Below are 17,022 nucleotides of genomic sequence, written 5' to 3' on the forward strand. Positions count from 1 at the left end.
ACACAACACCACCGTGTGGAAGTGCTTTAGCAACCGATTCAAAAAACGGCTTTTCAAAAAGTTCTTGAGCGGGAGTAATGGCCATACCAGCGTATTAAATTAGTAATATAAAGTAGGTGGGCCAAAGTATGTAAACCGATGGGATCAGAAGAATCGACTATAACCGCATCATAACTTCCTTTGCCGAGCAGCCTTCACGAATGCAATTCATAGAAGATTTATAAATAAATTAAAAAAAACTTCTAGAAAAATATACTAAATAATGAGAATAGTAACAAAAGGTTATATATTATGTATACCATCGCCTATGTAGAGTTTGACACGCGGATCATCAAACCCGACAGCTACTCCATCCAATGCAAGGACCTTCCCATACGTTGCAGACTGAAACAAAAATTGTCACACATTTTATCATAAAGTGACAAAGAAAGAAAGTGAAAAAAAAACATGATAACTCAATTACCTGAAGCACCACAACTTTCTGGTAATCAGATTTTCCCTCAAACAACAGTTTTTCCACCTACAAAGAGTGTGCTTCTCCTGCACTATTATTAGTTTGTACATTACATTGTGTTCACACCATAATTCTTTATGAAGAAACAAAAAAGGAAATAATAAAACAACCAGAAAAGAAAAGGTACAGCCCCCAATTTCATTATTATTGTCCCCCTTTTGACTTATGGGTATCAAGTGAATACATTTAAACTTAATTTTGGGGGTAAGAATGATTTGTTTAAGTTCAACAAAATATAACCCTATGAAGAATCAATCCATTGAGTTAAATTAACCACCTTGGCATCTTTAAATGATCTATAAAATCAAAGGGGTACTCACTATAATCCCAAATTAACATCATCTATATTATATATAAAGGAGCATCTATATTATATATAAAGGAGGAGTGATGGGCACAAAAGTAATTTCATAATTGCATGGCAAGGGTAAACTCGACATTTCATAATAGGGCAAGAAAAGTAATTTGTCAACGTATACATCAATTCTTAAAGCCTTTGGTACAATATCATGAAGCTACACGTTTTGTGACATTACTTTTCAATCCTTTAAAAAAACAAAAGGTTATGGTTTAAATATGTTATTATTATTATTATGGTGACTATTCACAATCTTACACTACTAGAAAAAACACCTTTAACGACACCCATTGCGGGTCATTAAAGGGTACAGATGACACGCAAATGCGAGTCGTTGAAGCCCCAGTCATAAATTAAATATGACATGCAACTGCGTGTCATATTTTATGACATGCATTAATGACACACATTTATGACATGCTTTTACGACCTCCATATATGACTTACATTTATGCGTGTCATTGTATTATTATTTTTTAAAAATATATGTTGATTTATTTTGCATAATTAATAATTTTTACTTTAGTGACTATAATTAAATTCTCATGGCAAAAAACATAAAATACGGATATAGCAAACTATCAATTTCATTTCATAATTCAATATCTTAAGTCAAATAATACAAATATTGCCAAGCGAACAAAATTTTGGTTTAATAGTCAATAAAATACATCACCGGTAAACAAATTGTGTTATATAACTTGACCATTATACTCGACTTCCATCAAAATCCGCCTCCGTGTATTCATTTTTGCCTCCCCCAACCTGAGAAGAACATTAAACAGAGAAAATGTTCAGAAATTTGGTAGGGCCAAAATGAATTGGGTCAAAACAAGCCAATATAAACATAATCAAACCAGTAAAATACACTTACATTGATAATTTGATATTGATGAGTATTTCAAGTACTTTTCAACTGAGTTGGACACTTCACAATTAAATTCAATTCAACATGTTCTTATTAATCGGCTCTCAGATTTTGATGGTTTGGAAAAAGCTACAAGTTGGATATTATAAGGGAAGCCTCATAGTATTTAGTATTTACTTACAGAAGTTTGTAACTTCTGCATTATTCAAACAATGTGTTAAGACTAACGCCGGTATGAAATAAATTACAATAGTCAGTAAACAGATAAACAAAACGGAAATTACTTGGTTCAATACCCATTTTAGAAACTCATAAACTGAAATGGGTAAAGTGGGCCAAGAAAAAAGAAAATATATCAGCTAACAAAGGTCATTTTGATCCATATTAGATTTGCCTTTTAATTCTTTTCAAAAAACAATCTCAACATATGGTTTGGTAAACATAAATCCTATATTAAAAATCATAAATTCAAATTGTAACAAAACATTCATTATATCTTGTTATCATTTATAACTTGTGGCCAAACCAGTTTGAAACCAGGTAGCTTATATGCATGTTTGGTTTGGGCTTAAAAGTTATCTGTCAATATTTTTTATACTTGGTTTTTATAAATTAGATCTTCTTTTATACGCACCAGGATTTTTCAAGCTGATTCTTTTGAGCGGGGTTGGATAAAATTTCAAGCATTCGGCACATTGATGGATCCTACAAATAAAATGCATTTGATAGTTGGTTCTACATAACCAACCACATATAACGATATTTGATTAAAAGAAACCAATACTAATAACGATACCTACCTGATGATGAAATCTAAATTGAATCATGTTTAAACTTTAATTTTCACCCGGTTGATTTTTAAAAGTCGAAACCTCACAAAAATCTGAAACTTTTGTGAGGTTAACTCGTCTGAACTCTGTGTTGCCTAACATCACAGCCTGTTTAACATTCAAGATTTAAAATTAATAGGTGTGCAAGTTGAATACATAAAATGTTACTTATATACTACTGTATTATAATACTTTTAAATATGCTCTTTCATGGAAAACCCGTTTACCCAATAATTAATGCTTTCCCCCTGTCTCGATTTACAAGCTGTTGGAATGGGGCGGGAGGCTCTCAAGGTATCTACTGTTGCAGAGTTGTACAATAAGGCTAATGAGATATTAGAGTGAGCCTCAATAGTTTCTTATTTGTAATGTTATATTTGTTTAGAGTTTGGGGAAAATGATTACTCTTATTTTCAAATAAATAAATTAACATATAGTTATATTTGCTTTAAGGTTTGATATCTTGGACGTTTGCATTAACGGGCCAAAATAAAAGTTGGATTCCACTATTTTAAGTCAAAGTTTCATATTTCATTTCAGGTAATTATTTAGCTAAACATCCAATATTTCAAATCATAAAAGCAAATCATTTAACTAATAAACAAATAAAAACTTACTTATTGGTATATCTTCAATATGTGCAGCCAGCAATATATAGAACACAAAGTCGTCTTTTTTTAACTAGAAAATGCACATGTAATGCAGCCCTCTATTCAACTTTCATTGCTATTGGGCCGTTAATCATCTCAATTTTGGCATCTATTGGGTCACCAAAAACAAAATTGGTTTACGAAAACAAGATCCAGATTTAATAATAACATCTCAAATAATAAGTCAGATTTATGCAAACAAGATCCAGATTTAAAATCGAAAAAGTTTGAAATATATAAATAAAGTATAAGAAGTGATCTGAATAGGATAAATCTTACCGATTAGAGTGATCGGTTCCATAAATTGCGAAGCAACAACGAAAACCCTAGAATTTGGGGATTTTATTAGTTGCAATGGCATGAGGTCTGTCACCGAACAGGTTTATTGTGCGGATTTAACCGATTGTCTAGAGGCAAAGAGCGGGAGCGAAGGTAGTGGGCGGTGATTTGTGAACTAGGGATGCGGTGGAAACAAGATATCACGACTAGACTATGATATGGATAAGGGTTTTAAAGATTTGATAAATATATTTTAAAATTCAAGATGACACGCATAATTTTATCTTCTTATTTATGACACTGAATCAATGACGCACAAAAATACATGTCATAAATCATTCAAATTTTAAAAACTATGACGCTTTTTTAATGACACATACATTTTCTTGTCATAAATCCTCGCGTGTCATAGTGTGCATGTCATTAAAGGTGTTTTTTCTAGTAGTGTTAACTCTCATGTGTCATTATGTGTCTATTAACTTTGTTAGCCTATATATAGTGGGTTCTTGTGTATACATGCATACATACCAATGAAGAACAAACTCTCTTTTCTCTACTTATTATGCTCTCTATACACAATTTAAAACGACAACGACAACGACAACTAACGTAAAGCAAGGCCCGGCTTTGGATTTAGAAGGGTGGACTAATCGTTGTTGGTTCCCATTTCGGGGAATACTGTGTAGAAATTAGAATGTTTAATGTTTATGCTACTTTAAATCAAACTTGTACTTGATGTATATGGTTAATGAAAGTGATAATAATGTTTTATGTTAAACTGAGTAATGTAACAAACATTATAAATCAAATAGTTTTACTTATAAGTGTCATATATACATGTGTGTGTATACGAGAGAGAGAGAGAGAGAGAGAGAGAGAGAGAGAGAGAGAGAGGCAGTTACCGAAGCTCCTTTTTTAAAGGGTCATAAAGCTTAAAGAAAACTACGATCTCCTCCTTAGTTTTCGCAGGTGGGGAAACTGGCTGTGAATCCTACATCAATAAAATAATCAGTGAAATTAATATAATATTGTTTTTAATATTACCATATAATAAAGAGGTGAAGGTGTATAATTTACATATGAATCCATATCAATAAATGATACCTGTCCTTCTACCTCCAAAAACAACTTAACCTCAACATTGTTATCCTTATTTGATACCTCTCTCAAATGTCCAATCTAAACATAAATTAAAATAAAAAAACAGATTCAGCAATATTAAGGATCACCAACCAATTAAAAATATAAAAGGTACATACAGATTGAGCTTTTTCTAAAAGAGTCAATGGACGATTTGGACGGTAAGTATGATTTTGGCGTTTTTCCCAAAGCCAGAAACGTTGATGTTGTACTAGTATACCCAATTCTTTGGCTACTTCCTGCTAGAAAAGTAACATATGGAGCTTGATAAAATAAAATCTATGAAAATGAAAAATAAAATAATTTATAAATAAGAAAGTTGGTCAGTGATAATACCTTGAAAAGAGCAAAAGATATCTGCTTTTGAATAAGGAAACTACGTATGTTATCATGATCCACTAGGTCAAAAAATATAGTTTCCCCTATTTGTTAATGAAAATTCTCATCACGGGCAACCTGCTCACATTAAATGAAGACCACTGCAGCACCACTCTTATTATCAGTCGTGTGCCTACTTCTGCTACATGTATTAACTCAGTGTACTTATGATTGAGACATGGTTCTCTTTTATCATTTGCTTTACTACTTTTTTTAATTATTAACATATAAAAGATATTAGCCATATCAAGATCACCCATCCTTAAAGTCATATTAAATTAAATTAAATAACCTATCATTTTTATATTCATGCAATGAAACTCTCACTCCATAAAGTTACCAATTAATACCTATTTATGTATGCATTGAACTTGAACATTTCAATTGCCATTCAAGTAATTATAATTATGATAATTATTATAAGTTATTATCTACAATACTATCATCTTAAAGTCTCATGATGTTAGGATTAGTTACTTATGTAGCATCATTTTTTATATATGTGTGTACTTTTGAAGAATTCCTATCACTGTTATATGCATTGCACGGTAGATGTGCTTTTCTTGTTGTTATTTAGATTCCGGAAGGTTGTTTGATGTTCCCTTTATTTAAGAAGAAAAATAAACTACATGTATTGTTATTTTCTGTACATTTTTTATCATAATTTAAACAAATTATTTTGATTAATGCGACTTAAAATGAGTATGATTAGTTTTTTTTATGTTTTTGGTTAATTATATGATTATTCATGTGTTAACTCAAACATGTATTGTTCTTTCTTTACATTTTTTTTATCATAATTAAGCAAATTTTTCTGATTAATGCACTTTTGGGTATGATTAGTCTTTTATGTTTTTGGTTAATTATATGATTATTTAGGTGTCAAGTCATTAGTTTTGGATAACAAGAACGATTTATTTACCTAAAACCGCCACCTAAAAAGTGTTTATTCAAGAATGGGGCAACTTCATATATACCTCTCAATTAACAAAAGCAAGAGTCGTAGCAGGAGCAAGAGTTTATCGGGGTATGATAAAATAAAAAAAGTTGTGTTATCTGAAATACATGTAGATGCTGATAATAGCATTAATATAATGTGCGGGTGATGGTTTGGTGTTACTGTGAAATGATGGAGTGGGAAAGGTTACTTAGATGCATGTTTTGTGTATTACATCATTCTAGAAAGTTAAATTTAATATAGAACATTTATTGTATTAAAATATACCGAGAGTCTATGGCTTGAAGAATGTCATTGTCTGTTTATGTTTTCTAGACGAGGTTGGATAAATTTGTAAAATTGGAATCTATTGTTGTCTTGATGATGAGATTTAGTGTGTGTTTAACTTTTTATTAGTTGTCACATCATTTTTAGGAGGTGCTATAAAACAGAGTCCAATAAAACCATATGGCTAAATTGTCTTAAATCGTATATGTGTCATTGTTTTAATTTTTCCAGATATGAAACATATAATCACAAAAGTTAATCAAGAACCACCAAACAAGCATTATAATAAATTAAGACATGATCATATAGATTTGTAATGTTCCTAAAAAAAACTACTACGTTATGTAAAATTTTACTTCAAGTACTTGATATTTATAGATGCAAGCTAATAACTCATCAATTTAAACCAATATTAATTAATAACTCATCAACTTATATTGGTATATTCACGAAATGAAACCCACTTTCCATCAACTCACCAATTAATACCCATTGATGCATCCATTCAATGACACTTTCGATTTCACAAACACCATCACTAGCCTTATTTCAAGTTAACTCCCATATTATTCCTAGCCACTCTTTGCAGTCAACATTCCATCTACCACTCTGCTCACAACAAGTATGCACATTGTTAATTCCATCAACACTTTCAGAATGTTAGAAAGAAACATTGCCTCTCGTGCACTTCACAAATACAACAGGCACAAGTACCACAATTCGGGCCACCCTATTCAATATTTTTAGCATTATATGTGAATACCGGGTATGGTGGGTAAAATCTTAGTTTTACGCAACAAATTTAAACGGTAGTTAATATAAGGATTAATTTCATATATACTCTTACAAACATTACAAATATCATATATGCCCAAGCAAAACTTAATATATCATACTTACAAAGTAAGTAAAATATCATATATGCCCTTATAAACATAATTAAAGTATCATATATACCCGTTAGTTAATAATAATTTAATAAATGACCATTTTTACCGTTATTTTTTAAAAAATTTAACTTTTATTTATGCCCATTTTAACGAATATAGCATTATACCCCTTTCTATTAGATAATGTGTTTATACCGTATGTTATTTTAATTTTAATTGACGTTTCTCACTTTTAACGACAACTAAATCGTCTCTCGTCACTACTTCAAAATTGCAAACCATTCGAAGATTTATCGCATCAAATGGTCTACACTATAAAGCATGTTATACTTCTAATCAAACAAGAGTACTATGGTCATTTTTTAAATTTTTTTAATGAACTGATATATTAATAACTATGTAAGGGCGTATACGATATTTTTAGTTTTGCATGGGTATATATGATATTTTTAATATTTGTAAGGGTATATATGAAATTGCACCTTGATATAATCATTCTCTAACACTAACCGATTTGTCCAGTATGTGTGTGAATAGAACTCGAATTTTGATGGTCCACGGGCGAACATGGATGGGTCGTTTGGGAGGATTGGGGTAGGAATGATCAAATATATATTATTTCTAATCTTCATGGAGTCATGAACATTAATTGCAAGTAAATGTGCTATTAGAGAGGACGGGGCACTCGTATAGATAGAGTGAATGGGTTTCAAATCACATGGCAACACCACCTCACCCAATGAGGGTGAGGTGTGTGACTTCATTTCATGAAAAATGTTTGTCACACAGAATTGATTCATTGTTGGCCATTGAAGAATTAAAATGAATTAATAAAGTTTTAGGGTACTTGTGGGTAGGTGTTGTCGGTAATTTTGTGGTTTATGGGTAATTAAGAGTAGAAATGAGGTGACAAGACATGATTGACTGATGCATGAGTAATACCCATGAGTGCCCATTCTCCCCTTACATCTTAAATATGTACATACACCATTTTGATACACATATTTGATAAGAGACTAATGAAATGAGAAAACCCGCACCAAGAATGCCCCATGACAAAAGTAAAACTCATACACCACTAAGCAATACTAACACGAGTTCTGCTTCAAGAAAGGATTCATTATCAAAATGTCCAAAAGGACCAGAACCCGGTACACTCATAACATATTTCATTACTCATAGGATTAAACTACAATTTACACAGTTTGTTTTTATTAACAAAAATAACATTGTTGGTTGTTAGCAACACCCACACCCACTTCAAACACAACTAAACTATGGTTAAAAATCGGATGTCCTATCATGTTGCTAAGAAACATTACCCCATAAAACGTCATAGACAAGGGAACAAGGCTATATGCAAGGCATTCAAGCGTAACGCGATTGACACTAAGATAGCTATCGGGAACACCAAGGAAAAAGAGTGTTTCTACTAAAGTATCACACTCACCGTATTTGCAGACGACATGTCAGGCGTAACATTGCTTTTGAAATAATACCGTTTGCTGAGTTTATTTTAAAATTATTCTGGTATTGCTATTTTACTAACTACCTCGATTGTTTCGCTTATATCTTATGTTATTGATATTTTTAATATTTACTTTATGAATCAAAACCTTATTGTTAATGTTGTGTAGATTTAATCGAATATAAAAAAAGCAGTATATTTTCTAAATCACATCATTACATCACTTTACACTAACTATTTTACACTAACTAAATTGTCTTAAAAATATCAATAATAAAATTTGACTATTTTTCTAACTAAATATGATAAGAGTATCATGAATATGGTGACACAGTAAATTTTAATTTTTGGTGATGTAGCATGTGTGTGAATAAAACTCGAATTGTGATTCTCCATGGGTGAACATGGATGGGCCATTTGGGTGGATCGGGTTAGGAATGGTCAAATATATATTCTTTTTAATCTGCATGGAGTTATGAACATTAATTCCAAGTAAATTTGTTATAACACGGTTGCATGCCAAGTTCTCTTCGTGGACTATTAACCACTCTTACACACATACAAATTATAATAATAACTCATTAGTTTATATTCATATTATATAAATAAGAGATTAAACTGACACTTTATCAAGTGACCAATATCAAAATTAAGGGAACAAGGCTAATATGCAAAGCGTTCAAGTTCAAGTGTAACGTGATTGACGCTGAGATAGCTATCGGGGAACACCAAGGAAAAACATGTTTCTACCCACGACAACACTCACCGTATCTGAAGATGACATGTCAGGCGTAACATTATTTTAAAATAATACCGTTCGTTGAGGTTCTATTAATGTCTTGCTATCTTACTAACTACTTGGATTGTTTCACTTTTATCTTGTGTTTGTTACTGGTATTTTTAATATTTATCTTATGAACCACCTTATTCTCAATTTATGTGAACTACCCTTTGAGTCCACTAATATCTTTATGGAGATTGCATATGGTATTGTTTATGGTGCTTTTTCTACTTTGTTCACAAACCCTATGAAAGTTGTAAAGTTGAAGAGATGAAAAGAATTGTCATATCTTCTAGGACGGCTATACCTTACCACTTTGAGGGCTTGTAATGTTTTATATCATTATTCTTTTTATTTGTAAATAAATATCCTTAATTTAAGCAGGTAAAATCATTGTTAATGGTAGGTTTTGAAATTTAAATTAACATAAAGGATTGAATGTGTATTAATTGGTGAATAGTTAGAGATGAAAGAGATACTCAAACTAATGTCAATTAAGTTGTCTGTTCACGAATGATAGAATGGGTAAAGAGGTGGGCGTACGTGAGTTGGTTGTGCACATGCATACTGGTGTATACATATATATTAAATCGATGATGTTATAAAGTAACTGGTACTAACTTGCATAAACAAAAAGTTTCTACTTGGTGCCTTACAAACTGACAAGCAAGAATATTAACAAATGTTTCACAAAACATGGTGTATCCAATATATATGCATGCATTAACATTTTAGTGCGCAACCCCCCCCCCCCCCATCCACACGTAGAGGTGCACAAATCGGGTTCACCTTGAAAACCCGAACCGGTTCGGAACCGGTTTTTTTCACACCGGGTAGAAAATGAAACCGGTTCCAGTCAGGAACCGGTTCGGTTCCCGACCCGAACCGATGCCCAGAAATGCAAACTTTTAGGAACCGGGTAGGTTGGAACCGGAACCGGTTTTTACGTAAAAACCGGTTCCACCGGTTTTTTTTGAAATTTAAACATTATAGCCGTTAGGAACCGGTTCCAACGGCTATATAGCCGTTTTAGACCGTTGGAACCGGTTTTTTAACTATAAATAGGTTATCTTCTTTCTATAAATAGCAAGGTTTGTTTGTGTACTTGTTAAACCACTCCCAAACTATAAAACACACTCCAAACCACAATTAACCATAAACCGACAACAAATGGCAACCAATGATGACGTTGTTATGGTGATCGAAACAACAAGATGCCCCGATGTTTGGGTTCATTACGATTTGTGTCTCATGACCAACTCACATGAGTTGGCACGTTGCAAATATTGCTCGAAGTTTCTTAAAGCAGCGTCCAACTCGACATTACGAAAACATACGAATAAGTATTGTCGAGAGAAAAGAAGTTGGAAGCTAAAAAAACGGAAGTGGGAGAGTCGTCCGGCTCTACAACCCAAAAATAAGTATTCCCGGGTTAAAACGACGGACTTTGTTTTTTATGTTTTAGTTGTTATGTTTAGTATCGTTTATGTTTTAATAATGTTTGTAATAGTTATTTTTTAGATGAATAAAATGTTCGTCGTTATTAAAAAAGTAACAAACAATTAATCATGAGTAACAAAAGTAATTATAATAAAACAAATCAAAACTAAATATTAGTTGAACAAGTTACAAATAAGTTTACCAAAACAAATAATTACAACTCTTCTTCGTCTTCATTCTCGTCTTCACCCTCGTCTTCGTTATCGGAAGAAACCCCGTCCTCCGCCTCCTCATCATGAATATGACGCTCTATTGGTATTTCGTCTTCAAAGTTCGCCTTGTGTTGTACACGATCCACCGCATCCAAATGGTCCTTTAGGCAAATGCAAACCTCTAGAGACTCGGGAGTTAGTTTTGTTCTTCGCATAGATAACACCCTCCCACTAAGAGAAAAAACCGATTCGGAAGCAACCGTTGAGGCTTGTACGGCAAGCAAATCACGAGCCATGGCGGATAGAATGGGAAATTCGTTTTGTTTACCTTTCCACCAAGCCAACAAATCAATATTGCGAATTTCGTCGACCGTTGCGCCCTCAACATAGTTTGCTCCACTATATCGACCAAGTTCGCTACTTGGTGTGTTTCCTCTTTGCCTCTTAGATGCCGATTCACGAATCCCATTCATCAAGTTTATAAGTGGGTCATTGCACGGCCTACCAGTTGTTGTTTTTTTCACAAAAGACGATCTCGTGCTTGGACCATACATTTGAAAATAATGGTCATAAAGGTCTTGAAGGTTTTTGTTGAACTTGTCCTTCGCTTCCGTCGACAACTTCGGGTCAATCTCGTGCATACCTAAGTTGTCGAATATTTCCTCAATCGTTGTTTCAACCCCATTAACATTCCAATAGGGGTTTAATGCGGAGGCACAAGTGAAGACCGGCGGTATGATTTCAAAATATTTTATGAACTTTTCTTTCATCACCGCAACAATATTTTCGAAGAGTTTGTTCTTCTCCGCAAAGCTTTTAAAAACACAAGACATATAGTACAATTCTTGCAAAACCCAACAACTAGTAGGGTAATAGACTCCCGATAATTTTGTTGTTGACTTTTTGAACACATCAAGATACTCCAACAAATAACCGACTTGGACCCAAACACTTTCCGGAAACATATCGGCCTCGCGTTCTTCAACAAGATTGTTATGAAAAGCTTGTAAAGTTTGGCGTTGGGCAAAAGCACACTTTAACATATGACAAGTTGAGTTCCAACGGGTTGGAACGTCCCAATTCGGCCCCAAATACTTTCTTTCAACCGACTTGCAATAGTTCTTATATTCAAGATGTCTTCTTTTACCACTTTTGAAGACATCTTGTAACATAAGTCTAAAGTATTTTAAATCATCACAAATGTGTTCATTGTCAAGACCTATTTGGACAACCAAGTTGACGATATGTGCAACACATCGGACATGAAAAAAATCCCCGAAACAAGGTGGTGAATATTTAATGATAAATTTTTCAGCCGCTTTAGTATTGTTTGAAGCGTTGTCAAACGAAATCGAAAATATTTTATTTCTCAAGTTGTAAGTCGTTATAACTTTATCAAGTAATTCAAACAATTTTTCGGCGGTATGTGGGAACGGGAAGTTTTCAAAAGCGATGGTGCGTTTCATCAATTGCCATGTCACCGGATCAACCCAATGAGCGGTGACACATATGTATGATTCGGGCAACCCGTGTGGTGCCGACCAAACATCGGTAGTTAAACTAACCATGGCTTCTAAAGAATGAAAAGACTCGATTAACTCTTTTTTAGCACACTCCCACAACCTGATACAATGACGTCTTAAGGTAGTACGACTTACATGTGTGTATCTCGGTTGTAGAGTTTCGCGAATCAACGACGTCAACTCCGGGTCATCAAAGTGGTTAAACGGCAAACCTCGTTGAATAACGAACTTTGCCATTCTATCTTGAACTTGAGTCGTGTTGTAACGAAATAGTGTACCATCTTTACCCAAGTCAATTTGATCGGTCGCGCCAATCCCTTTCAACGCCTTGCAATATGGCTTCTCGATGTGCTTTCTCAAAGTAGAGTTGGAATCGTGCTTTAATATTGAACCACATAGTTTGCAACGAGCCTTTTGATAACCTTCGTCATCCACAATCAAATCCCAATTCTTCCATACGTCTTGGTTGCGGTTATGGTTGACTACCGTAACAACCCTTGGGTCCTCCGTAACATGAACATGGGCAACAAAAACACTCTTCTTAGCCTTGTTGTTAGTTTTTTTGATGGGTGCCATAATAATATTTAGTTGGATGGTCGGGTAAAGGAACGAGTTTGCTAAAGGAGTAGTATTGTAGTTTGTTTTTGAGTTTGGTGGTGAAACAAGTAATGGAAACAACTTATATATAGGTTTGGCCCAAAAACCGGTTCCAACGGCTATATTACTATTGTCTTAAAAACCGGTTCCAACGGCTATATTACCGTTGGAACCGGTTCCAACGGCTAATTGGTGTCTAAAAAAACGGTTCCAACGGCTATATTACCGTTGGAACCGGTTCCAACGGCTAGTTTGACTTTTGTTTGACCCTTCAAAAAACCCGTCGGAACCGGTTATTCCGGGTACGAACCAAACCGGTTCCAATTAAGAACCGGGTAGGAACCGGTTTGGAACCGGTACTGACATATAAATATTAGAACCGGGTACGATTTTCGGGTACAAAAATACCCAAACCGGGTATTGTTCCAACCGGGTTGGAACTGGAACCGGTTCCGGTTCGGTTCCACCGGTTAGGTTCCGGAACCGGTTTTTTTTGTGCACGTCTATCCACACGCGCGCGCACACACAAACAAATGCAAAAATGTGATCGCACTGATAACCCATTACACACCACGCCAAACACTACAAACCAATACAAGGAGATAAGTTACTCGAACCCACGGCAACGCGCGGGCACTTTTGCTAGTATTCATAAAACTTAACAAAAATAAAAATTATTATAATCAATTTTGAACAAAAGCTACAAGGCCACATTGGGCTAATTTCTGAAAACCATCCAGAAATTACCGACGACATATGACCACTGGTGGTGGCGCCGTTGTCGTGTTCTTCACACGGCCTCTTCACGGAGGCAGTGATGGCGATTAGTTAAGCCGTTTGTCTCTATTTTTGTTATAGTGTGCCGAAAATCTCTCGTCCAGTAGATGGTTATTGATTTTTAGTCAATTATTAGTATTGAATGACTTGTATTTAAAATTTTGCCGACACAAAAATGTTTGAATGATCTTTAAACACATTTATGCTTTGTAATGGCTAATAAATGGTTTTAATACCCAGTGATTTTATTACATATTAACAGTAAAAAACCACTATTATGACCATTACTGTTAATATGTAATTAAACTTGATATAAACAAAACCACCATTACGACCATTACACTTAATATGAAAGTTAAGTAAAAGGCTCTGTTGCACGGAAACGCCGCCAGAGTGCCGTACCACGTCCCGGAAACTCGCCGGGGGACGAAAACGCGACCGGGGATGGCTGGAAACGTTTCTTGACCGATTCCGGGATATGGGGGACGGTCGTTGACCGTTTCCAAAACTCAAATCATACTTCGAAACGTTTCTGGAACGTAAAGGACCATTATTAAACGCTTCCGGAAGTTAAAGGGTGTTTCCAGACCGTATCCGATGAATTCCGGCGCCGAAAAATGGATGAAGAGGATGAAGGAAGAAGAAGATGGAGGAAGAAGAAGGCGGCTGCTTCTTAAAGTAGGGTTAGGTTTAAACAATAAACCCCCTTGATCTTTCAATTGTTTACATTTAGTCCCTAAACTTTGTTTATTTTTGCATAAATAGTATTAAATTAGGTTATGCATTTTAACATTTAACCCTCCACTATCTAGACTAGCTTACATTTGGTCCTTAATTTATAAATTTATACATAAAATGTTTAAATGACATTATATATAAATAAAAATTATATATTTATTTATTTGTTACTAGTTTTTAATTACCTATGTATATATATATTTATTTATTTTTTATATGAATTTATTGTCGTACCCGTTTCTTGATTTTTTGAGTTTTGCCGTTTCCCGTTCCCGTGCCCGTTTCCCGTTCCCGTACCAGTTCCCGTGCAACATAGGTAAAAGGTGGTCCCAAAAAATGGTTGAATGGTCTATAAACACAAAAATAAATAGTTTCTGTAAAAACAGTATAGTTTTTTTTAATTGGTTCTTACTCTTCCCTACTCTTCTTCATTTATCATTTTTAGCTAATACAACTTGAACCATGGTTGAATGTGCAAAGTCTCTAGAGGTCATATATGTCAATGTTTCCATTTCAATTTTGGGTCATATATGACCATGATTGTAAACCTCATATAATGGGATATCCTTAAATGCTTAATAAGGATAATTGCATATTACACAAACTTTAGAGATAACGATCAAAACTATATGCACCCAAATAAGCCCTTTAGCAATCACAACTGTTAAAACAACATTGAGATGGTTTATATGAACCATTTGACTCGTATCATTTACTGCGAGCTTAAGTTTGACCGGTTAGTCACCCGAGCCAGTTTTGACCTGTTATCCAACGCATATAGTTTTGACCTTTTAACCGACCCAACCAGTTTTGGTATCTTAGCTGACCCAACCAGTTTTGGCCCGCTAACCAACTCTATAATTACCAACATAAACAAATGCATGTTGTGAATATATTCAAATAGAGTTGGAAAATTTATAAAAGTGGTGAACATCTAGTTAAATTCAGTCTTGTTGTCTTCCTAAAAAAATGATAGATTGGTTCTGATGTAGTACCGTGGTTGATGGCTGCAAATCCAGTAAGTTCAGGTCGATCTTGTGTGGAGGCGTCAGCTGCAGATTTAATTATATGGTAATTACCTGTGTAACCTTCTGTGAATCTGCATGATATCCATTACCATGATTAAGCATGAGCTTGACTTATAATAGATAAAGAAAATATGTATGCTTTAAAACAAGAGTGGAAGTAACTTGGTAATGACACCATGCAGTTTCTATATGCTGTCATGAGAAGGCCCAACATATTAGATAGTAGACTTTAAATAAACATTTTAAACTGAAACAAAAAGTTTAAGGAACACAAAAACAACAATACATAATCTAATGAAAACATCAAGTCTTTTTTTCTGCAATGCAATGCTAAAACCTAAGTTTAAGAACACAAATTAATATATCAGTCAATTGATAAAAAGCAGATAATAGATTATAATAACATGGAATCATCATCGGAGACAGAAAACATGTGGCTAATTTTTTTTTATATATTTTTTTTCCAAACATCAATCAAACTGAAACACAAATTAACATTTAAAATCTAGGACCATTACTACTACGATCTTCATCTGTACCTTAATTGCTTTCTTGCTGATGTTGTTAAGGATATTTTAGAGCCCTAAATTGGCTCGCTGGCTGGCAGGCAGGCACTCTTCAATTAGTTCAACAAAATCCCAAAGACAGAGAAAATAAAACAATCATATGTGGCCTGGCTATTTCCCCAATTATGAATAACAAATACAATTGAATAGGTGTTCAAAGAGTGTATTGCCTAAACCCCAATTATGAACAACAAGTTACCAATATCAATTAATTCGAATAACAAACCAGTCTGGTGGAGATGGTGTTGTGTTCATCAACATGACCTGGGAAAACCCTATACAAAACCGTAAACGAATTAACCAATTAAGCTCAAATGTAATATAATATAACCAAATAAAAAACTCAAGAACCTCAAATCGATAAACAATCAATAACCGATAAGAATAATACCTGGCTGGTTCGAATGCGAGTTTGCTTCAATTGATAAAGTAATCATCATTGGTAACGGACAATAGCGTTCATCATTCAATTAATCTGGTATTATGATTGCAATATAACCGTTTAATTCAATAACGTTCATCATTCAATTAAATTGTTTTCATAGTTTAAATAATATTTAAACAAACAAAAGTTACCTTTGCACGGTAAAAATCAGATGAATTGGAAATGTCCCTGAGACAGAATATCACACTATTGTAGCTCCATCTTCAAAATACTCCCTACCTTGCTCTCTTCAGCCTAATAGCAAGTTACTCAAATAATATAATATGATTGTAGTAATCAAACTGTACACAAATATGAGTTGATTAGAAATAACTG

At 33.9% G+C, this 17,022-nt stretch overlaps 1 long non-coding RNA gene across 4 annotated transcripts; it reads right to left on the minus strand.

The window, feature by feature from the left end:
- Positions 1 to 279: 279 nt before the first annotated feature.
- Positions 280 to 16,663, minus strand: LOC143553319 (uncharacterized). 4 transcript variants are annotated; one of them, XR_013138816.1, is made up of 5 exons: positions 16,614 to 16,663; positions 16,489 to 16,537; positions 15,664 to 15,767; positions 464 to 540; positions 280 to 384 (listed from the first exon to the last, which is right to left on the minus strand). It is a non-coding gene; the product is annotated as an uncharacterized LOC143553319 (long non-coding RNA). The 4 variants fall into 4 exon arrangements; XR_013138815.1 differs by having other exon boundaries at positions 464 to 545; XR_013138813.1 differs by having other exon boundaries at positions 280 to 540.
- Positions 16,664 to 17,022: the final 359 nt, after the last annotated feature.

This window comes from Bidens hawaiensis, unplaced genomic scaffold, assembly GCF_021521415.1.
Source record: "Bidens hawaiensis isolate Kalapana, Puna unplaced genomic scaffold, B.hawaiensis_p1.1 tig00017166_1, whole genome shotgun sequence".
In the NCBI taxonomy this organism is placed as follows: Eukaryota; Viridiplantae; Streptophyta; class Magnoliopsida; order Asterales; family Asteraceae; genus Bidens; species Bidens hawaiensis.